We start from the raw sequence: 21,843 nt of genomic DNA on the forward strand, positions 1-21,843 counted from the left end.
AAATAGAGGAGATATTTTTTTTCTTGATTCAAAAAGTGTTCTATCATCTTATTCTGTATAAGATGGTCCCACTGCCTCTGTTGTCTTAACACAATTGAAGAGGACAATACCATTTAGTATTCTTAGACAAAAATTCACGGTACCTTGTCGTAGTGGGAGGGTTTCAAGGAACTCACCCTGTTATGACTTGGGAGACACTTGTGATTAAAATCCATTGTTAGTTTAAACAAGTAATGGATTGTCAGAATAAGAAACTAAGAAGAAAAGCCAAGAGATTTATGGTTAAAACATTCATATGGAACAACCAAAAGTTTTTTATTACAAGGACAATAAAGGAAATTTTCTTTAGTAAGTCTATTCAATGGACTTAATAAAACTTCCTCTTCCTAGTATTATAGGTTTGAGATTATCTAAACCTATGGCTTGTGGTATGCCTGGTGATTTACTTACTCTAGTGCAAGCAATTTACTTTAGTAAGATGCTGGAGCATTTTTCTAATGGCAATCTATAGAAGCTTCTTGACTTCTAGACATAGATTTTATTTATCTAAGGAAAAGTCTCAACTATTCCACAAAAGATAAGGCCAATGAAAGAATTCCTTAGGATCAACAGTGAGAGGTCTCCAATATGCTTTCCTATGCCTTAGACCAGACACCTGCTGTTGAGTGGGAGTAATGAGTAGGTATCAGATTAATCCAGGAAAGGAACATTGGAAGACAATCAAGTAAATCTTAAGATCAAGAAGAGGAACTATATGTTAGTCAATAAGGGTGTATTTAATACTCTTAGACTACACCACATCATATATCTAGACTTGCCTTACTGCAAGAAAGTCTGCTGATGAGATGGTGATTACTCTGGGGGTGGAGTAATGATTTTGGAGAAGTGTAAAAACCTATCTGAATTCTCTAACTCTACTAGAGAGACTGAATGTTAAAGTTGCAGGAAAGACACTTATTCAGTCTAAGGAAAGTTCTATACATTTTTGGTATTTGTTCCAACATTTATTAACTACTAGTGTTACTTCTTGACTAACACAAAAGTAGTTGCCAAAAAGTAAAGAATGCACTATCCCTAAAGAAGTAGACATATAGAGAGGAATTTCACAATATCAAGAATTTTGTGATTAAGGAAATGTAATGGTGGAGGAAAGGTTGTATTCAATACAACCTGTCAGATCCTATTACGGAGAGTATACTACAAACTACACTTGATTTGGATATCAAGGCATTGAGATTATTTGAAATGCACTTTTTGTTTTATATTAGTGCAAGTGGGAGTTTGTTGGGTTTTGTGCCTTAAATAAAACCCATTTCATTATAATTAGATTTATTGATTAATAAAGATCAGAAATCACATTTTATGTTGCATGGTTCACATGATTTATTTCATGATTATCTTTAATGTATAAATTCTAATAGGTCCAGAACATATGTATTTGTTCATGATTATAGTGTTGTCAGCACAGTGGAATATAATCGTGATTATATGTTCGAAAGTTTAATTCTCTGATTTGTCAGTTCATTGGATTTAGACTGGCATGATAATCATCGATAGGTATTCTTACACCTTGGATAACTGTTATGTCCTTTCTAGGGCATTGGTGAAGTTTATTAGTATCAGATGTATGAAGTATACATGTGAAGGGACCGATATTGAACTTTGATTAGATATGATAAATTTACCGTAATATCTATTCAATTCAATATCACCTAATTGATCCTAGATCAAATGATCTTAATCCTGATATGATTAGGTTCGATCTCAAGAGTGTTATTCATGTTCTTTGATTTGTTAGTTAAGCCTACTTTTTGGTCAGGGTGATACGTACATTTTGGGAACATGGTAGTGCAATTGAGTGGGAGCGCTAATCATAGATATGGAATCTATAGCTTCTATAGGTATTTAGAAGTGAAACGATGATTTCCTTTGAGCTTGCTAAAAAGAGATAAATGATAGAGCGCTCATTTTAGTGACTATATTAGTTCACTATAATATCATTTATAGGTGGCCAAGTGTTTTAAGGATAAAATACATTGAAAGGGTGTAACGGTAATTTTATCTCTATGCAATGTAGATCATCTATAAAGGATCATTGATGATTGGGATTATAACAATGGATAACTAATAGCGTATCTAAATCGTGGAACATATAGAGCGTTCTATATGGTTGAGAGTGCAATTCCAAGTTCTATGCGTGGATGCAACAAGGAATTAATAAGTCAGTGAATTTACCTGGTAAGTTCTGGGTCTGCTTATTGGAAGCTCGGTTATATAGGCCCATGGTCCCCATACTAGTTGAGACCGTACTGCTTGTAAGACTCAGTTAATTGATTTTAGTTAATCAATTATAATTCTAAAATTAGACTATGTCTAGTTTATGAATTTTCACTAAGCAAGGGCTTAAATGTGAAGAAAAGAGTTTCTAGGTTTATTTGTTAATTAAGAGACTTTGATTAGTCTAATTAATAAATATATTAAATGACAATATTATTTAATAATTAATTTTTAGTTATTAAATAATTAGAATTGGGATTTAAGTGGTTAAATTAAAAAATTGGCATTTTTGAGAAAATAAGATGGGAAAATGACAAAATAGCAAAATTGCAAAGTGGGCCCATTATCCAACCCAAGGGAGGCCACTATGCATGGATTTTACCATTTATTTTTCTATTATTTTAATGCTAATTAAATCTAACCTAAACCTAGGTGGTTACCTATAAATAGATAGTGATGGCTCACACTTAATAGATTGATGAAATTTCTTGTCTTCAGAAAATTGAGCCTCCTACCTATAGCCGAACCTATACCCTCTCTTTTCTTCTTCAAACTTTCATACCTTGAGTGATAGAGTGAGTGCCCACACACATCAAGTGGTATCTCAATCATAGTGTGTAAGACTGTGAAGAGTCCAATCAACAAGAAGGAGAATCGGGCTCGAGGAAGGAGAGAAAGAGATCCAAGTTCAGATCTTGATTATGCTCTGCTACAGAAAGGAATCAAGGGCTAGAGATCTGAACGGAAGGAGTCATTATATTCCGCTGCAATCAATGTAAGGTTTCCTTAAACCCTTATGTGTTTATTTTATTGTTTTAGAAATTCATATTAGGATGTTAATGAAACATACTTGTTAGTAAATCTAGATCATGGTAAAATATTTCCAACACAGATCCCTTGCTCTCTCTCAAACAACTTACATAGATAAATTTTTAGAGAGATTCTCAATGACCAACACCAAAGGGGCAACAATGCCTTCTAGATTTGGTATTCGTCTATCTAAGGAACAGTGTCCCACTGATCCTCAAGAGATAGAGGACATGAGAAGGGTTCCTTATGCTTCAGCAGTTGGGAGTCTAATGTATGCAATGTTATGCACTAGACCTGACTTCTATTATGCATTAGGAATTGTGAGCAAGTATCAGACGAATCCAGGACAGGAACATTGGAATGCTGTTAAGCATATCTTGAAGTACTTGAAAAGTACAAGGCAATTCGTGTTAGCCTACAAGGGTGGTGCTTTAAATCCCGTCGGCTATACCGATTCAGATTTCCAGGCATGTCTTGATGACAGGAAATCTACATTTGGGATGGTGTTTACTCTTGGGGGTGGAGCACTGGTTTGGAGAAGTGGTAAACTAACCGCAATTTCAGACTCTACCATGGAAGCAGAATACATAGCTGCTGTAGAGGCTGCAAAAGAACTTGTCTGGCATAGAAAGTTCTTCTCAGGACTCGGTGTTGTTCCTGGAATGGAAAAACCACTGGTTTTGCTTTGTGATAACACTGGAGCCATAACCAACATTAAAGAGGGGATGTACTGGTGGAAAAAGTGGACACAGAGGACAACCTAGCTGATCCATTCACCAAAGTCTTGGCAGGAACTGCATTTGAAAAGCACCGTCAGAATCTAGGATTAATTGAAATGTATTGATTGTTTTATATTAGTGCAAGTGGGAGTTTGTTGGGCTTTATGCCCTAAATAAAACTCTATTTCAATGAAATCTCTATCTATAAATATCAATAAAGCGACAGAAGTATTTTCATCACTTGTTTAATGTGTCATTTGGTTCATGTTATCATTTATATGTTTATTTGATTTATAAATTCATCCAAACCCTTATCACATTAATATTCTTGTTTATTGTGTCATCAGCACAGTGGAAAGTAATCAAGATTGTGTGATTAAATATATATTCCTAGATTTATCAGTACACAGTGTTTAACTGATATGATAATCTACAACATAGTTTACTTGAACCTTGGATAAGTGCTATGTCCTTTCCAGGGTATTGGTTAAAGTAAAGCTTGGGTTGGATGCATGGAGTATGCATTGGAAGGGACCGATATTGAACTTTGAATAGATATGTTAAATTTACCGTAATATCTACTCAATTCAATATCACCTAGTTGATCCTAGTTGATCTCAAGAGTATTATACATGTTCTTTGATTTGTTAGTTAAGCCTACTTTTTGGTCAGGGTGATACGTACATTTTGGGAACATGGTAATGCAATTGAGTGGGAGCGCTAAACATAGATATAGAATCTATAGCTTCTATCAGGGCATAGTAGTGAAATGATGATTTCCTTCGAGCTTGGCTAAACAGAGATAAATGGTTGAGTACTCATTTCAGTAATTATGTTTAGTTCACTGAAATATCATTTATAGGTGACTAACTGTTTTAAGGATAAAATACATTGAAGGGTGTAACGATAAATTAATCCCTATACAATGTAAATCATCTATAGAGGATCATTGATTATTGGGATTATAACAATGGATAACTAATAGCGTATCTATATCGTGGAACATATAGAGCGTTCTATATAACTGAGAGTGCAATTCCAAGTTCTATGGTGGATGCAACAAGGAATTAATAAGTCAGTGAATTTACTTGGTAAATTCTAGAGCTGCTTATTGGAAGCTCAGATATATAGGCCCATGGTCCCCATACTAGTTGAGACAATACTACTTGTAAGACTCAGTTAATTGATTTTGATTAATCAATTATAATTCTAAAATTAGACTATGTCTAGTTTATGAATTTTCACTAAGCAAGGGCTAAATTGTGAAGAAAGAGTTTCAAAGGTTAATCAAGGGTTAATATGTTAGTTAAGAGACTTTGATAAGTCTAATTAATTAATATATTAAATGAAAATATTATTTAATAATTAATTTTTAGTTATTAAATAATTATAATTGGCATTTAAGTTGTTAAATTGGAAAATTGGCATTTTTGAGAAAATAAGTTGAAAAAATGACAAAATAGCAAAATTGCAAAGTGGGGCCCAATACCTATCCATGGCCGCCCACTTCACAAGGATTTGCCACTTTATATTTTCCATTATTTTAATGCTAATTAAATCTAACTTAAACCTAGGTGGTTTCCTATAAATAGGTAGTGATGGCTTAAGGGAAAAGATGATGCATCTCATTCCTTCAGTTAAATTTTGAGCCTCTCTTCCTATACCTAGCCGAAACCATTCTCTCTCTCTCTTCCTCTCTTCTAAACCGTAGCCTATAGTGAAAGAGTGAGTGCCCACACACATCAAGTGGTACTCAATCATAGTGTGTAAGGCCGTGAAGAATCTAGTTTCAAGAGAAGGAAATTCGGACTCAAATCTTGATGATACTCTGCTACAAAAGGATACAAGAGTTAGAGATCTGAGTGGAAGGAGACATTATATTCTACTGCAACCACTGTAAGGTTTCTAATACTTTATATGTGTTTATTTCATATCGTTTTAGAAGTTCATATTTAGGATGTTAATAACATACTTGTTAGTAAATCTAGATCTTGGTAAAATAATTCCAACACATACCTCAACCTACTGAACTTGCATGGCGAGCCAGACCATATCCTGCAATGTATGGCTGGCCAAGATTGGCTTAGAAGGACTCTATGTACAACCTCATACGTGAGCTATAAGCTACCTATGGATTGGGCCTTTAACAGCCCAACAAGTTGGAATGAAAATATCTACTTTCAAGGGGCAATTTAGTCTTTTATATATAATCAATTTAATATGTAAAAATCTAAGGCTTTCAATTGTAAATTAGGGTTGAGGCTTTCCTAAATAAATGCCTTTACTCCAACCTAGAAAACCTATGTCTAATTCTAGCCTCCAAATCACTTTAAGTCTGAAACCCTCATATCTCTCTCTCTCTCTCTCTCTCTCTCTCTCTCTCTCTCTCTCTCTCTCTCTCTCTCTCTCTCTCTCTCTCTCTCTCTCTCTCTCTCTTATACTGCCCAAGGGGCTCTCTCATCCTCTCTCCCACACGCCTCTAAGGCTATACCTCTCTCTTATTAGTAATTTGCCTACTTGATTTGTTGGGTTTTGTGCCCTAAATAAAACCCATTTCAATATAATCAGATTTACTTATTAATAAAGATCAGAAATAACATTTTATGTTCGATCTTTCACATGATTTATTTCATGATTATATATAATGTATGAATTCTATTTAAGTCTAGACCATATGACACTACTACAAAATACACTATTCACGTCAGTCAATGCTACTATTCATAGCGTAGCGTTGACCGACGTGAATAGTACTCAAATAATTGGGGCATCACTTTAAAAATGTCACTAATAATATGTTATTTGCGTCTTTTAGGTATATGACGCTAAAAACTAAATCGACGAAAATAAGCAGGAAATTTAAAAATTTACGTTTCATTTTGCGTCTGTTATTAAAACTCGTATATTGTATTAGCGAGCTTTTAAAACGACGCAAAATACAATAGTGAGAGTTAATAACCAACGCAAAAAAAAAAAAAAAGTGAAATCCCTAAAACTAAAAAACTCAAAATTCTCAGCCCTCTCTCTTCAAACGATTCTCTTCAGCCACATCTCCTCTTCAGCCCTCTCTCTAAATGCAAAATCCTTGCGATTCTCTTCAGCCGCATCTCCTCTTCAGACGACGATGAGAACTCACCCTAACCACCTCATCTTCAGACGATTCGACGGTGGTCTGTGGTCTCTCTTCTCCCGTGAGTTCCTTCGTACAACCTCTGGCAGTTTCTGAGTTCCATCCTCAAAACCTCTAGTGGTCAAAACCTCCTGTGAGTTCCTTCAGACGATTCGACGGTGGTATGTTTTCATTCTTTAATTTATTCTCTTAAATCTCTATTTTGATTTCGATTCACATAGGAAAGACAAAAACTGATTCCAACAAAGAAAAAGAAAATGCTGTAATTTTCTTACCACAATTTTTTCTATTCTCAGTCCCCAGCCTCTTCACAAATTATTATACTCAATTTCTGCCCTACCTATCTATAATATATGTTTTTCATACATTACATGTTGTTAGCCTAATAGGACCAGAGAATCTATTAAAAGCTACCGTCACTAAGAGTCAACTCCCCAACAAATGGGTTTTTTATTTTTATAGTGAAGGAGAAGATAAAACTATAGTTTCTATGTATAATATAGTGAAGTAAGTGAGAACTCAGCTCAAGTAGTGAGACTATGAATATTGTTTCTAATTTCTTGGGTGGAAGTTTTGGGTCCAACTGCTGTATCTGTACATGAGGTTGCAAATGGAGTGAGTATTATAGATATGGTGCCTCTGTTGGTGTCGTTAAATGATTAGTTTTCTTTGTCTTGTTTTAATTGAAAACTACTACATTGATGGACTAACATTTTGTTTGTTGTTTTTTTTTGTTTTATAAAACTTACTGTGTCCCTATAATCCTTGGAAGAAATGGAAACTCCAGCATAGTGTTAGGTAGTTTTACAAGGAATAACCCAAACCCAGAACAAAAGTAATTCTTGCCCATATTCTTTAATTTTTTGCTTCGGCTGCTATAAGTGATTCTCGCCCATATTCCTTAATTTTTTCCTGCAATATCCAAAATTTAATAGGCTATATATTATTAGTGTATATAATATATTATACATTTGTTGATTTCATCAATATTTGTTATTTTTAGATTATCTATTATAATTGCACCACTTTTCCTGGTTTTTCAACAAGTATCGGTACATTAATTTCATACAATAACCAGTAACTAAAATATAAAATACCGGGACGATATGTATGTATGGATTTAATATGTAAGTACGTATACTAGAACATATGCTACATTGGATTACCTTAATGTGCTGAGATGTTGCTCAAATGTATTAATGAGAAATGTGTCGATCTCTTTAGAAATTTTGAATTCAAAGTAAGGATGTCTTACAATCCTAAGTCTCTTTCCTTTGAGTCCATTTGAACTAAGAAATTGTGAATAGCCACCTTTGCATATATAATTGATAAATGCATTTTTAATTATTTTTTAATTTATATTTTAATTTCAGATTCTGAGTTTGATCTCTAATTATCTTTTTATGCTAACAAGGTTGAAAGTAATTCAAGGCTATTTTTCATTTTGGCCAATTTTTTAAATTAATAATGAACGGTAATGGTCTATCCATAATTTGATTGATGGATGCCGACCGTAGACATACGTATGGTCGTGGTTAATGCTTTGAAGTAAGGAATCAAATCCTTATTTTACATCAAACACCTCCCTTTCCCCTTTTTTTTACAGCCCATGTTATTGTCCTTGAGTTTGCTTTTTCTTCAATTGTATAAGCCTTTTTTTTTTCAACAGTTTTCCCTGCTTATAAGTTACATTAGTATCTTTATAACTGTCCACTAATCCTAATTAGTAATTAAATGCATATCAACCTTCTCAATTGGAAAATTGTGCCTTGAAATTGAAAATGTTGAACAATCTCTTGAGTTTGTTTGTGGGTTCCAATGGTAGTTTTAATTTAGTATGAAAAAATGTTTATTGTGTATATGCTGTTTTCATTGTTGTTGTTCTAATTTTTTTTTTCTTTTTTTGGAAAATAAAGCTTACTAAACAGAGAAATAAATGGGAAAGGCATTACTGTAATTGTAATGGTGTTGTCACAAATAAATTAGTTTTGCACTTAAATGTGTGTCCTCTCATGCCATTATCTCCAAATTAGAAATTGTATAAATACTTAAAAAATATTTCCCATTTGAATTGTCTTTGGTTATAAGTTTTTCTCATAATATGAATTAGGTAGGGGCATACAAATACTCTGACATGAAGTTCTCGACTGATGGGCTACTATATTGGTTCAGTGAGCTTTGTATTCTCTTAACTCAATTGGGCCTTTTACATTTGATAAAATTACAAATTAAAAAATTCAATTAGTCAAAAACTTAGGAACAATTATTATTAGCTAATATATATAGAGACAATTAATTATGACTACTATGATATATGTATTGTATGTACGTACTTGTGTTTTTATATTTTTGGCTATTCGACTAAATATACAATTTTTCACATCACTACTTTTATTCACAATGCAACTTTTCAATTGTGGTGGTATCTTTCGAAGAAATTGCTTGAACGCTAGCTTGGAATTGGTAAACTACTTAAACTTTATTTCTTTATATTTTATAAATCGTAGAAGAGTTTGAATATCCTAGATATTCATCCATAGTTAAGTAAGTTCTTGGATTGTATGACTGCGGTCGGATGGGTGGTAATATTTGTACTGTTAATTATAGTTTTGTTTGTTTGTATTATTGTGGATATTTTAATAGATTAATTGCATGTTTAAAATTTTCGGGAACGTCCGAATTATAGATGATATGTTGCCGAAATTTCAGTAGGATTAGTATTTTATTGAATTAATTAAGTTAAGTTGAAATACAATTATTTTATTGTGTTAATTAGGTTAATTAAATTGTGGTTTTGTTAGAAGTTTCGAAATTGATAGAGATTGGATGAGTGCGAATAGGTTAACGGTAAAATAAACATGAATAACTCTTCTTTATTTAGTTTGTATTTTAATTATACTTTTAATATAATGATTAGTGTTTTTTTTATCTTATGTTTTACAGTTCAAGTCAGACGCTCCCTATAGTAACGAGGAGATCAATGCAGTACGGGATGAGTGAGCCGAATTTGTGGGGCCCTTGATTATAGATTAAGTACAAGGTTACTACTTCTGTTATATTACATGAGTAACAAGTTTTATGATTATTGTTATCTTTTGCATATGTAATTAGTTTATATTTAGTTTACGATATACATGAAATTTAAGTTTTAGGATCGATTTTATTAGCAATTTTGGTATTGTGTGATTAGTTAATAGAATCGATTACTAATTTTATGTAAGTTTTAAAAATATTATTTTAATTTTGTTTGTATTATGTATTTACTATTATATAGAATTATTCTAAAATTTGATAATTGCGATGGGGAAAATTGCATGAAAAATTTGTAATTTTCCCTTACTTATATTTGTGCTTCATTTTATAAGCGACGCGATAGGTAAAAAAAAGATATTTTGCGTCGGTTTATAAATGTCAAAAATTGTTTTTTTCGTCATTTTACAAATGATGCGAATAAAAAACTATTTGCGACTACGATATATACGTCGGTTTAAAAAACCGACGGGAATTATACTTTTTGTAGTAGTGTGAATTTGTTAATAATTATAGTGTTGTCAGCACAGTGGAATATAATCTTAATTATATGTTCGAAAGTTTATTCCCTGATTTGCCAGTTCACTGGATTTAGACTGACATGATAATCAGCGATAGGTATTCTTACACCTTGGATAAGTGTTATGTCCTTTCTAGGACATTGGCAAAGTTTACCAGTATCGGATCTATCGAGTATACATCGGAAGGGACCAATATTGAACTTTGATTAGATATATTAAAATTTACCGTAATATCTATTCAATTCAATATCACCCGTTGATCCTAGATCAAATGATCTTAATCCTGATATGTTTAGGTTCGATCTCAAGAGTATTATACATGTTCTTTGATTTGTTAGTTAAGCCTACTTTTGCGTCAGGGTGATACGTACATTTTGGGAACATGATCGTATAATTGAGTGGGAGCGCTAACATAAATATGGAGTCTATAACTTCTATAGGAATTTAGAAGTGAAATGATGATATCCTTCGAGCTTGGCTAAACATAGATAAATGGTGGAGATCTCATTTCACTTCGCTGAAATATCATTTATATGGAGCTAAGTATTTTAAGGATAAAATACATTGAAGGTGTAATGGTAATTAAGTTCCTATTCAATGTAGATCATCTATTAGAGGGTCATTGATCAAATTAGGATTATAACAATGGATAACTAATAGTATATCTATATCGTGGAACATATAGAACGTTCTATATAACTGAGAGTGCAATTCCAAGTTCTAAGTGTGGATTCAATAAGGAATTAATAAGTTAGGAAATTTACTTGGTAAATTTGGTTCGACTTATTGGAAGCTCGGAAATATAGGCCTATGGTCCCCATACTAGTTGAGACCATACTGCTTGTAAGACTCAGTTAATTGATTTTAATTAATCAATTATAATTCTAAAGTTAGACTATGTCTAGTTTATGAATTTTCACTAAGCAATGGCGAAATTGTAAAGAAAAGAGATTCTAGGTTTTATTTATTAATTAAGAGACTTTATATGTCTAATTAATAAATATATTAAATGAAAATATTATTTAATAATTATTTTTTAAGTTATTAAATAATTAGAATTGGCATTTGAATGGTTAAATTGGAAAATTGGCATTTTTGAGAAAATAGGAATGAAAAATAACAAAATAGGAAAGTTGCAAAGTGAGGCCCGATTTCCTTATATGGGCCGGCCACTATGCAAGCTTTTACCATTTTATTTTTCCATTATTTTAATGCCATAAAATTCTAACCTAAACCTAGAGGTCATTCTATAAATAGAAAGTGTTGGCTTAAGGAAACTTGACTTGCACATTCTTTCTTTCAGAGAAAGCCATAGCCGCCCCTCCCTCTCTTTTCTTCTCTTAAAAATTTCAAAATCCTTGAGTGATAGAGTAGTGCCCACACACCTCAAGTGGTATCTCAATCATAGTGTGTAAAACTGTGAAGAATCCAAACAACAAGAAGGAGAATCAACATCAAAGGAAGGAGAGAAAGAGATCCAAATTCAGATCTTGATTATGCTCTGCTACATAAAGTAATCAAAGGCTAGAGATCTGAATGGAAAGAGTCATTATATTCCGCTGCACCCAATGTAAGGTTTACTAAACTTTCTATGTGTTTATTTCATTGTTTTAGAATTCATATTAGGATGTTAATGAAACATACTTGTTAGTAAATCTAGATCTTGGTAAAATATTTCTAACAACTGGTATCAGAGCCATGGTAATGATTTACTTTCATGAAATATGAATTAAAACTATGATATGTGTTGAGTTGAATGGTTTCATGTTGATCTATGTGTTGTATTGATGATTGATTGATGTTTGTGAAATTCTGGGAAAAATAATTGAATCTTCGTTTCTGGAATTATTTTTATTAGATAGTATGGAAAAAATTAAGCAATTCACTTTTTTTACAAAACTTAATTTCGATTTTATTTGAATTAGTTATGATTTTTTGAAGTTTTGAAAAAATCGGGGGTGGTGACACATCTTTGTGCGCGTGGCTGGCTGCTGGCAGCACTCTTTGTGCACCCAAGCAGCCCATTGCGCCCAAGGATGTGCACTTGGATGGTGTGCTTTGCATACCGTCCGTACAACTCACAATTTTTTTGTTTTTCTTCGATTTTTCATGCTATTTCATGGAATTAACTTCCGATTTTTTGTGTATTTTTGTATTTTGATTTTTAATTTTCATATTTCAAATCTAATTATCAGGAATAGATTAATTTGATTTTTTTAAAAATTAATTTTAGATATTAGTGTAATTTGATTTTGAAAATAGGTAAAAATCTATTTTTGCTTATCTCTTTTCTTATTTTTTTTTTTTTAAAATTTGATTATTTTATCTTAATTTTAAATCTAAGGTCAGATATTAAATTCCTTTTATAAAAAATATTCTATTTTAAGTAATTTGACCTTATTTAGATTTAAAATAAGATTACTATAATCATGGTATTTTAAAAGGAAATAAGATATTTTTGCTAACTTTTAAATTTTGTTATTTTTACTTAAATTAAATTATAAAAACAGAAAAGGGTATGTATTTATCATTTTATTTTATTGAATATTTAATTTATAAAATAACATGAAAATTTAAAAAGGTGGTTAGCAATTTTTTGAAATGATATTTAGGTTAGTAGAAACCTAATTTTTCAAAAATTGTAGGTTTAATTTTAAATATTATTTTATTTTACTCTAAACTAAAAATATTTTTTTTATTTATTTATTATTTTTGAAATTAATATTTTAAATTAAATAAATCCTACATCCAACTATCCAATCTAACTTGTTGCAGGAGTATGTGTTTTAGATTGTTTGTAAGTTTTTCTAAAACGTGTTATTGCTTGATCTAAATTGCCATGGTTAACTTGTTGACAGATCCAATGATCTGATTTAACCCATGGTTCAATTGTTAATAGGTCAAGTAAATAATTTGTAACATGTAAATTTTACATTCTTCTTTCATCTGTGTATGACCTAGTAACATGATAGGATCCATCCAAATCTGTATGCCTGTGTGAGCCTATATGTTTATTTTATTATAGATGCATATAGGTTGTTGCTAAATAAAATGTCACACCCTGATAGATTTTATTTAGGTCCATTTAGTATTTGGGCCTATACAATTAATAACAGTTGTTCATTTTACGGTTAAATTCCTCTCTTTTGGGCTTTGTGTGAGAGTTGGGGGCCAATAGAAGTGGGTACGACATACTGAACCCAGCTCTCCCTCACATAAACTACCCCAACTGTGAAGGGTCATTTGCCCGATTTGGATAACTGTACTAGGTTAATTAAATTAGTTTAACCTAATAAAATTGATTAGCAACATAATTAATTTCAAAGTTTTTTTTTGAAATTAATTTAAGAAAAACACACTTAGTTTAATGAATTAATTTCTAGATAAACTATTTGTATCTTTCTTGTATTTAATTAAATAAAGAATTTTAACTAACTAGATTCTTTCTGAAACTTACTTTAATTATTTTATTAAATATTCCTATTTAAGTTATAAATTAGTTATTTCTAACTAATTTTCTTTATTAACTTAAATTTGAATATCTTTTGAATTTAATATTAAGTTGAGGAATTTTAGGAATTGGTTATTGAAGATTCTTAAGATATTTTTTTAAGTTGATTTTAAACTTAAAATGGAATATTCTTAAATTAAGTAGTTACCACTTAATTTTGATATTTAATTAATTTCATTTGGAAACTTTTTAAGTTGGTTATTATAGATTCTTTCTATAACAACTTAAATTAGATATTTTCCAAATATTGAAAAGATACTTAGTTAAATTAAGATATTTTCTAGATAGTTATTTTTATACTAATTATTATTTCTAATATTAAATTAAGAAAATATCATAGATTGTGAAATTAATTATTTAATAATTAATTTTGGTACAATCTAAGTTAAGTATATTTTTCCTAGTATTAAACTAGAATTAATAATTAAGACTCCTTTATACTTAATTATTTATTTCTTGAATTTAATACATTTAATTAAATTGAATATTTTAATATCTAAGTTGATTTTCATCATGATGCTTAAATATTGTTATTTTCATGATACTTAATTAAAGTTAAAAATTATTTTAAGTTTGAAATTTTTCTTTAAAATTTCATAACAGCTTAACTTTGAATAATTTTCAAAATATATTTTATTTTATTTTATTAATCTTTTCCCACAATTTCGAAATTGCATTTCTTAAATGCAGAAATTTCGAATTTTATTTAAAAAATAGATTAAAATTGAAAATTATTTATTTTAATTTTGGACCAACTTAAATCAATGATTTTTTCATTTAATAATTAATTAAAATAAATGAACTAAAATATATTATTATTAGAAAATGAATTAATTAGTCAATGAAAGTCTAGATAGTTATTATCTGTTATGCTTGAAGTATTTTTCTAGTGATATTTAATTAAATAGAAAATTAATATTTAAGTTGATTCTTAATCATGATACTTAAATATTTGAAATTTTTCTTAAATATTTAATTAAATAGGAAAATTATATTTTTGTTGTAAATCAAGTTTATTAATTAATTTTGGGCCAACATTAAATTAGAATAATTTTTCCAAAATTTATTTTTATTTTATTTTAAAGTATTTTTTCGAAAATAGTATTCTTAAATACTTTAATTTTTTGAAATGCAATGTATATTTATAGAAAATTAAATTTGAGTTGTAAATTAATTTAAATTAATTTTGTAGCAACTTAAATTGAATATTTTTCTAAATATTTATTGGAAATTATTACTAAGATGGAAATAATTCATGTTATTTTCATATCCATCTAAGTATAATTTATAAATATTAAATTAAAATTTATATTTAGAATTTTTCATTCTAAATTGGAAATTTTAATTAAATAAATATATATTTAAAATAAATTGATTAAAATAAATATTAGAAGAAAATACACTTTAAATAATGAGCTTTATTATTATTAGGATATTCGATCTCCATTGTTGGTTTTACATAGCTATTGTTTTAGTGAGTAATCCTCCTTAATGGAGGAACGTTCATTAGCAAGTTAGCACCGTTTAATCTCGATAAGTATTTTTGTAAGTTTTTTATATAGTATTGATCACCCTAATGGTGGCGACTATATAAGACTTGCAAGAGCATGAAACAATGGTGGAAGCTCATAAGATAGAATAGCCTTGACTCTCGCCTAAACGGGACAACCTTGGATTCCAATCTTGATCGAATAAAAGGTTGCTGGAATGTTTATCATTTTAGATGAGCTGATAACTCTATTCAATGGATGGTAGCTTTGTATGACAGTTAGTAGTCTCGTGATCCGTAAGGGGAAACACTGGGTAAGCTATGCAATCCCACACCGCCTCGGGAAGGTCAAGTGGGATGATTCTGAGACTGTGTAGGTATGGGACTACACAGTTAAAGAGGGTTTAAATGGATTGATTGGTACTACCCATATCAACAAGGTGCATCTTGTTTTTCGGTTGCCCATCACGAAAGAACTCCACAGTTAAGCGTGCTTGGCTTGAAGCAATTTCAAGGATGGGTGACCTTGTTGGAAATTATTTTACCAGGATCGTAGATCTACTCACAAGTATGTTTATTAACATCCTAAATATGAACTTTCTAAAACGATAAATTAAACACATATAAAGTTTAAGAAACCTTACATTGGGTGCAGCGGAATAATATGACTCCTTCCGTTCAGATATCTAGCCCTTGATTCCTTTCTGTAGCAGAGCATTATCAATATCTGAACCTGGATCTCTTTCTCTGAATCTTTGATGCTGAAACTCCTTTGCTGATGATCTTTCTTCACGATCTTCCTCACTATGATTGAGGTATCACTTGATGTGTGTGGACACTACTCTAATCACTAAGGATTTCGAAATATTGAAGAAGAAGAGAGGGAGTGGTCAGCCAGATAGGGAGAGAGAAGGCTCAGTTTTTCTGATTCAGAAAGTGTCAGGAAAAAGTCTTATTTTTCTGAAGCCTTCACTATCTATTTATAGCATTCCACTAGGGTTAGATTTGAATTATATGGCATTAAAATAATGAAAAAATCAACTTAAAATACTACAATAGGTGGCCGGCCATACACTAATGGATTGGGCCTTGCTTTTTGCAATTTTGCAATTTTAACACCTTTTGTATCTGATTTTCTCAAAAATGCCAATTTCCTAATTCAATCATTTAAATGCCAATTCTAACTATTTAATAACTATAAATAATTATTAAATAATATTGTCATTTATCATATTTATTAATTGAACCATACAAAGTATCATAATTAACAAATATGCCCCTATAAACTCTTTCTTTACAATTTCGCCCTTACTTAGTGAAAAATTCACAAATAGACATAGTCTAATTTGAGAATTATAATTGATTAATCAAAACCAATTACATGAGTCTTACAAGCAATATTATCTCAACTAGTGGGGGGACCATGGGTCTATATAACCGAGCTTCCAATAAGTAGATCAAGAATTTAGCACTAAAATTCACTAACTTATTAATTCTTCGTTGAATCCACGCATAGAACTTAAAATTGCACTCTCAGTATATAGAATGCTCTATATGTTCCACCATATAGACACATCATTAGTTATCCATTGTTATAATCCTAATTTGATCAATTATCCTCTATATGAATGATCTACACAGTAAAGGGATTAAATTACCGTAACACCCTACTATGTATTTTATCCTTAAAACACTTGACCCCGTATAAATGATATTTCAGCTTATGTGAAATGAGATCTCCACCATTTATTTTCGTTTGGTCAAGCTCGAAGGAGATCATCCTTTGCTTACTATTCGCCAGATAGAAGCTATAGATTCCATGTTTATGCTAGCGCTCCCACTCAATTGCACTACCGTGTTCCCAAAAAGTACGTATCACCCTGACCTAAAAGTAGGCTTAACTAACAATTCAAGGAACACGAATAGCCTTTCAAGATTGAGCCTAATCATAACAGGATTAAGATCATTTGATCTAGGATCAACTAGGCGATATTGACTTGAATAGATTTTACGGTAAGTTTAATTAAATCTAAGTCAAAGTTCAATATCGGTCCCTTCCGATGCATACTCCATGCATCCAACCTGAGCTTTACTTTAACCAATGTTCTGGAAAGAACATAGTATTTCTCCAAATACAAGTAAACTCTTGTTGTAGATTATCATATCAGTAAAACCCTGTGTCTGATAAATCTAGGAAACTTTATTCACATAGTCATGTTTACTTTCCAATGTGTTGACGGCACAATAAACAGGATCAAGTATGTGAAAAGGGTTTCAGATGAATCTATACATATGTACATATAATCATGAAATAAATCATGTGAACCATGCAACATTAAATGTTATTTCTGATCTATATTAATAAGTAAATCTGATTATATTGAAATGAGTTTTATTTAGGGCATAAAACCCAACAAACTCCCACTTGCACTAATATAAAACAAAAAGTGCGTTTCAAATAATCTCAACACCTTGATATACAAATCAAGTGTAGTAGTAGTAAACTCCTCGTAATAGGATCTGAAAGGTTGAATTAAACACAACCTTTTCTCCACCATTACTCTTCCTTTAATCACAAAATCATTGATAATGTGAAATTCCTCTCTATATGTCTACTCTCTTGCGATACTGGATTCTATACCTTTGGCAACTACTTTTGGTTAATCAGGAAAGTAACACTAGTAGTTTAAGGCAATTTGGAATGGTGCCAAAGATGTATAGAACTTTCCTTAGACTGAATAAGTACCTTTCCTGCAGCTTTAACATTCAGTCCCTCTCTGGTAGACCTAGAGACTTCAGATAGGTTTTTACACTTCTCCAAAATCACTATTCCACCCCCAGAGTAACCACCATCTTATCAGAAAGATTTACTAGCACAAAGGCAAATTTCGAAATCTGATATGGTGTAGTCTAAGAGTTTTAAACACACCCTTATAGACTAACATATAGTTCCTCTTCTTAATCTTAGGATTTACTTGATTGTCTTCCAATGTTCTTCTCCTGGATTAATTTGATACCTACTCATTACTCCCACTCAACAGCAGGTGTCTGGTCTAAGGCATACAAAAGCATATCTAAGACCTCTCACTGTTGATTTGAGAAATTCTTTCATGGCTTTATCTTTTCTGGAATATTTAAGACTTTTCCTTAGATAAATAAAATCTATACCTAAGAAGTTGTGAAGCTTCTATAGATTGCCATTAGAAAGAAAATGCTTCAGCATCTTACTAAAGTAAGTTGCTTGCATTAGAGTAAGTAATTACCAGGTATACCACAAGCCATAGGTTTAGATAAACTCAAACCTATAATACTAGGAACAGGAAGTTTTGTTAAGTCCATTGAATGGACTTATAAACGAAAATTTCCTTTTATGTCCTTGTAATAGAAGGCTTTAGGTTATTCCATGTGAATGGATTAAACCATAGTTCTATTGGCTTTTCTTCTTAGTTTCTTATCTTGACAATCCATTACTTGTTTGAACTCACAATGGATTTTAATCACTAGTGTCTCCCAAGTCATAAGAAGGTGAGTTCCTAGAAACTCTCCCACTACGACAAGGTACCGTGAATTATGTCGAAGAAAACTAAATGGTATTAACCTCTTTGGTTGTGACAAGACAACAGAGGCCGTGGGATCATCATATGTTATATAAGATGATAGAACACTTTTGGAATCAAGAAAAAATATCTCCTTTATTTGCTACTTGATTTTCAGACTTAGTCATTTTCTTAGAAAAGTAGTATTTGTTTGAACAAACACTTTCTTATCTATTGACAATGGGATGGTCCACCCCTAATCACTTAGAATAGCTAACAAACCTTGGTTAACAGTTCTAGCTTTTCTTAAGATTTTGATTAGGTCATCCATGAATCTAGTAATGATTTACATTAAGTATACAACCATTACATCATTCTGAAATTGTATTACCATAGAAGGAATTAGGCAACGACTAGTAACTAATCATCAACATGCAACTCGAAATTTCTGGAGAGGTAAGTTTGGATATAATTCAAAAATCAATTTAATGATCTTTGAACTGCATATCTACTAACTATTTCTCCACCCCTATCAGTTCGCAAGATCTTTAACCACTTACCTTAATGGTTTTAACCATTGCTAGAAATTAATGAAATATTTAAACATTTCAAATTTTTTGCTAAAAGGTATAATCTAGAGTTATCGTTTTAAGAATACAACGAAAAACTCATATCCACCCCTGAATGTACATCCATCTGCGAATGAGATGAACTACTTTCAGTGGATATAGGCATATTAACTCTTTGCAGAGATTGATCTTGTCAAATCCACTATGAACAAGATATAAATGCCATAGATTAAAAAAAATGTGGTAGTGTCTATGATGACATAGGTGTAGTTACATCAAAGAGTTCTTAGAATACTGCAAGTGGATCCTGGTCACAGAATACCTAACTCATATTCCATACAGTTTTAATCCATTAATAGATGATGGATATTAAACACTTGGAAAGTGTAACTGTATTGCTTCCTGGAAATAGAAATATAAGAAAATTTCTGTTTGGATTCTAAAATTAAAGTCAAAGACTTAAATTTATACAAAATATTATGAGTAATTCTATCTTGGACCACCACTACTAATTTAACTCTAAGTCAGATTTGCCCATACAAGTAGGAGATTTCTAAGATTGAGGATTTATATCAATTGGGAATAGAATTTCAGGATTATAATCATATGCGTCATTTAATTTCTTAAGAGAAAATATAGAATGACATGAAATCATTTATAGACCATTCATCCAATGATATGTTTTGAAGCTAATTCGAAATGAATAAGCTAAGAGGAATTAGGATAATTTCGTTTAAAATAAGAATCCAACGATGCTTCGATTAGCGAAAGACAAAGTAATCTTATTTATGTAATCTTCTTGTTTCATATTGTAAAAATACTAGTCTAAGGTGTCATCAATTGATGAGCAGCTAGATGTTGCATATACAATATTTATCTTTCGAGATCTTACACTATTATGTATGTCTAATGGTGAAAATCCATTAGGGATTTATCTCATTAGAAAAACAAACATGTTAGACCAACAATGAAGATTCGAAATTAAACTACAACTTAATAGCTGAAAATAACATGGTTCAATATAAATTCATACACAATTCAGAAATTATAAACATATAGTAAGTAGGAATGACTAGTGAAAATACTAAAACATACAATCCTAAATAATTTCCAAGGTTTTCAACAAACTAATACAGTGTCCCGGTAGGCGAGAGTCAAAGCATCATTTATTGAATAGAGTTGTCAGCACATCTAAAATAGAAACCATTCTAGCAACCTTTTATTCGATCAAAATAAGAATCCAACGTTGTCCCGGTAGGCGAGAGTCAAGGTTATTCTCATTTTATGAGCTTCCACCATTGTTTCATGTTTTATGAGTTTATCTCTAAGTAGTCACCGTAGGGGAGAGTCTAAATAGAGACGAAAACTCACAAAACACTTATCAAATGAAATCTTACGGTGTTAAATGCGTTCAACGAATAACCATCCATAGGGGGACGAAGTCTAGCGTCTCGAGGTTATATTGAAAACATTTAACTTTTGTAAGACCAACAATGGAGATCGAATATCTTAATAATAATCAAGCTCATTATTTAAAGTGAGTTGTATTTTCTTTGATTCTCTTTATTTAATTTAATTTATTTTAAATATATATTTATTTAAAATTTCCAATTTAGAATGAAAAATTCTAAATATAAATTTTAATTTAATATTTATAAATTTTACTTAGATGGATATGAAAATAACATGAATTATTTCCATCTTAGTAATAATTTCCAATAAATATTTACTAAAATATTCAATTTAAGTTGTTACAAAATTAATATAAATCAATTTACAACTCAAATTTAATTTTCTATAAATATATATTGCATTTCGAAAAATTAAAGTATTTAAGAATACAATTTTCGAAAATGCATGTTAAAATAAAAAATTAATCCTGGAAAAATTATTCTAATTTAATGTTGGCCCAAAATTAATTAATAAAATTAATTTACAACAAAAAATATAATTTTCCTATTTAATTAAATATATAAGAAAAATTTCAAATATTTAAGTATGATGATGCAAATCAACTTAAATATTAATTTTCTATTTAATTAAATACACTAGAAAAATACTTCAAGCAAAAATATCATCTATCTAGATTTTCCTTTGACTAATTAATTCAATTTCTAATAATATACTTTAATTCAATTTATTTTAAATTAATCAATAAATGAAAAAAATCATTGATTTAAGTTGATCCAAGAATTAATTAAAATAAATAATTAATTTACAACTTAATCTATTTTTCAAGATAAAATTCGAA

The 21,843-nt window shown here is 30.5% G+C and overlaps 1 long non-coding RNA gene across 1 annotated transcript; it reads left to right on the plus strand.

Annotated features, from left to right (window-relative positions):
- The first annotated feature begins 6,743 nt into the window (after positions 1–6,743).
- Positions 6,744–10,195, plus strand: LOC133030974 (uncharacterized). The gene is made up of 2 exons (XR_009684527.1): positions 6,744–7,097; positions 9,880–10,195. It is a non-coding gene; the product is annotated as an uncharacterized LOC133030974 (long non-coding RNA).
- The last annotated feature ends 11,648 nt before the right edge of the window (positions 10,196–21,843 follow it).

This window comes from Cannabis sativa, chromosome 9, assembly GCF_029168945.1.
Source record: "Cannabis sativa cultivar Pink pepper isolate KNU-18-1 chromosome 9, ASM2916894v1, whole genome shotgun sequence".
In the NCBI taxonomy this organism is placed as follows: Eukaryota; Viridiplantae; Streptophyta; class Magnoliopsida; order Rosales; family Cannabaceae; genus Cannabis; species Cannabis sativa.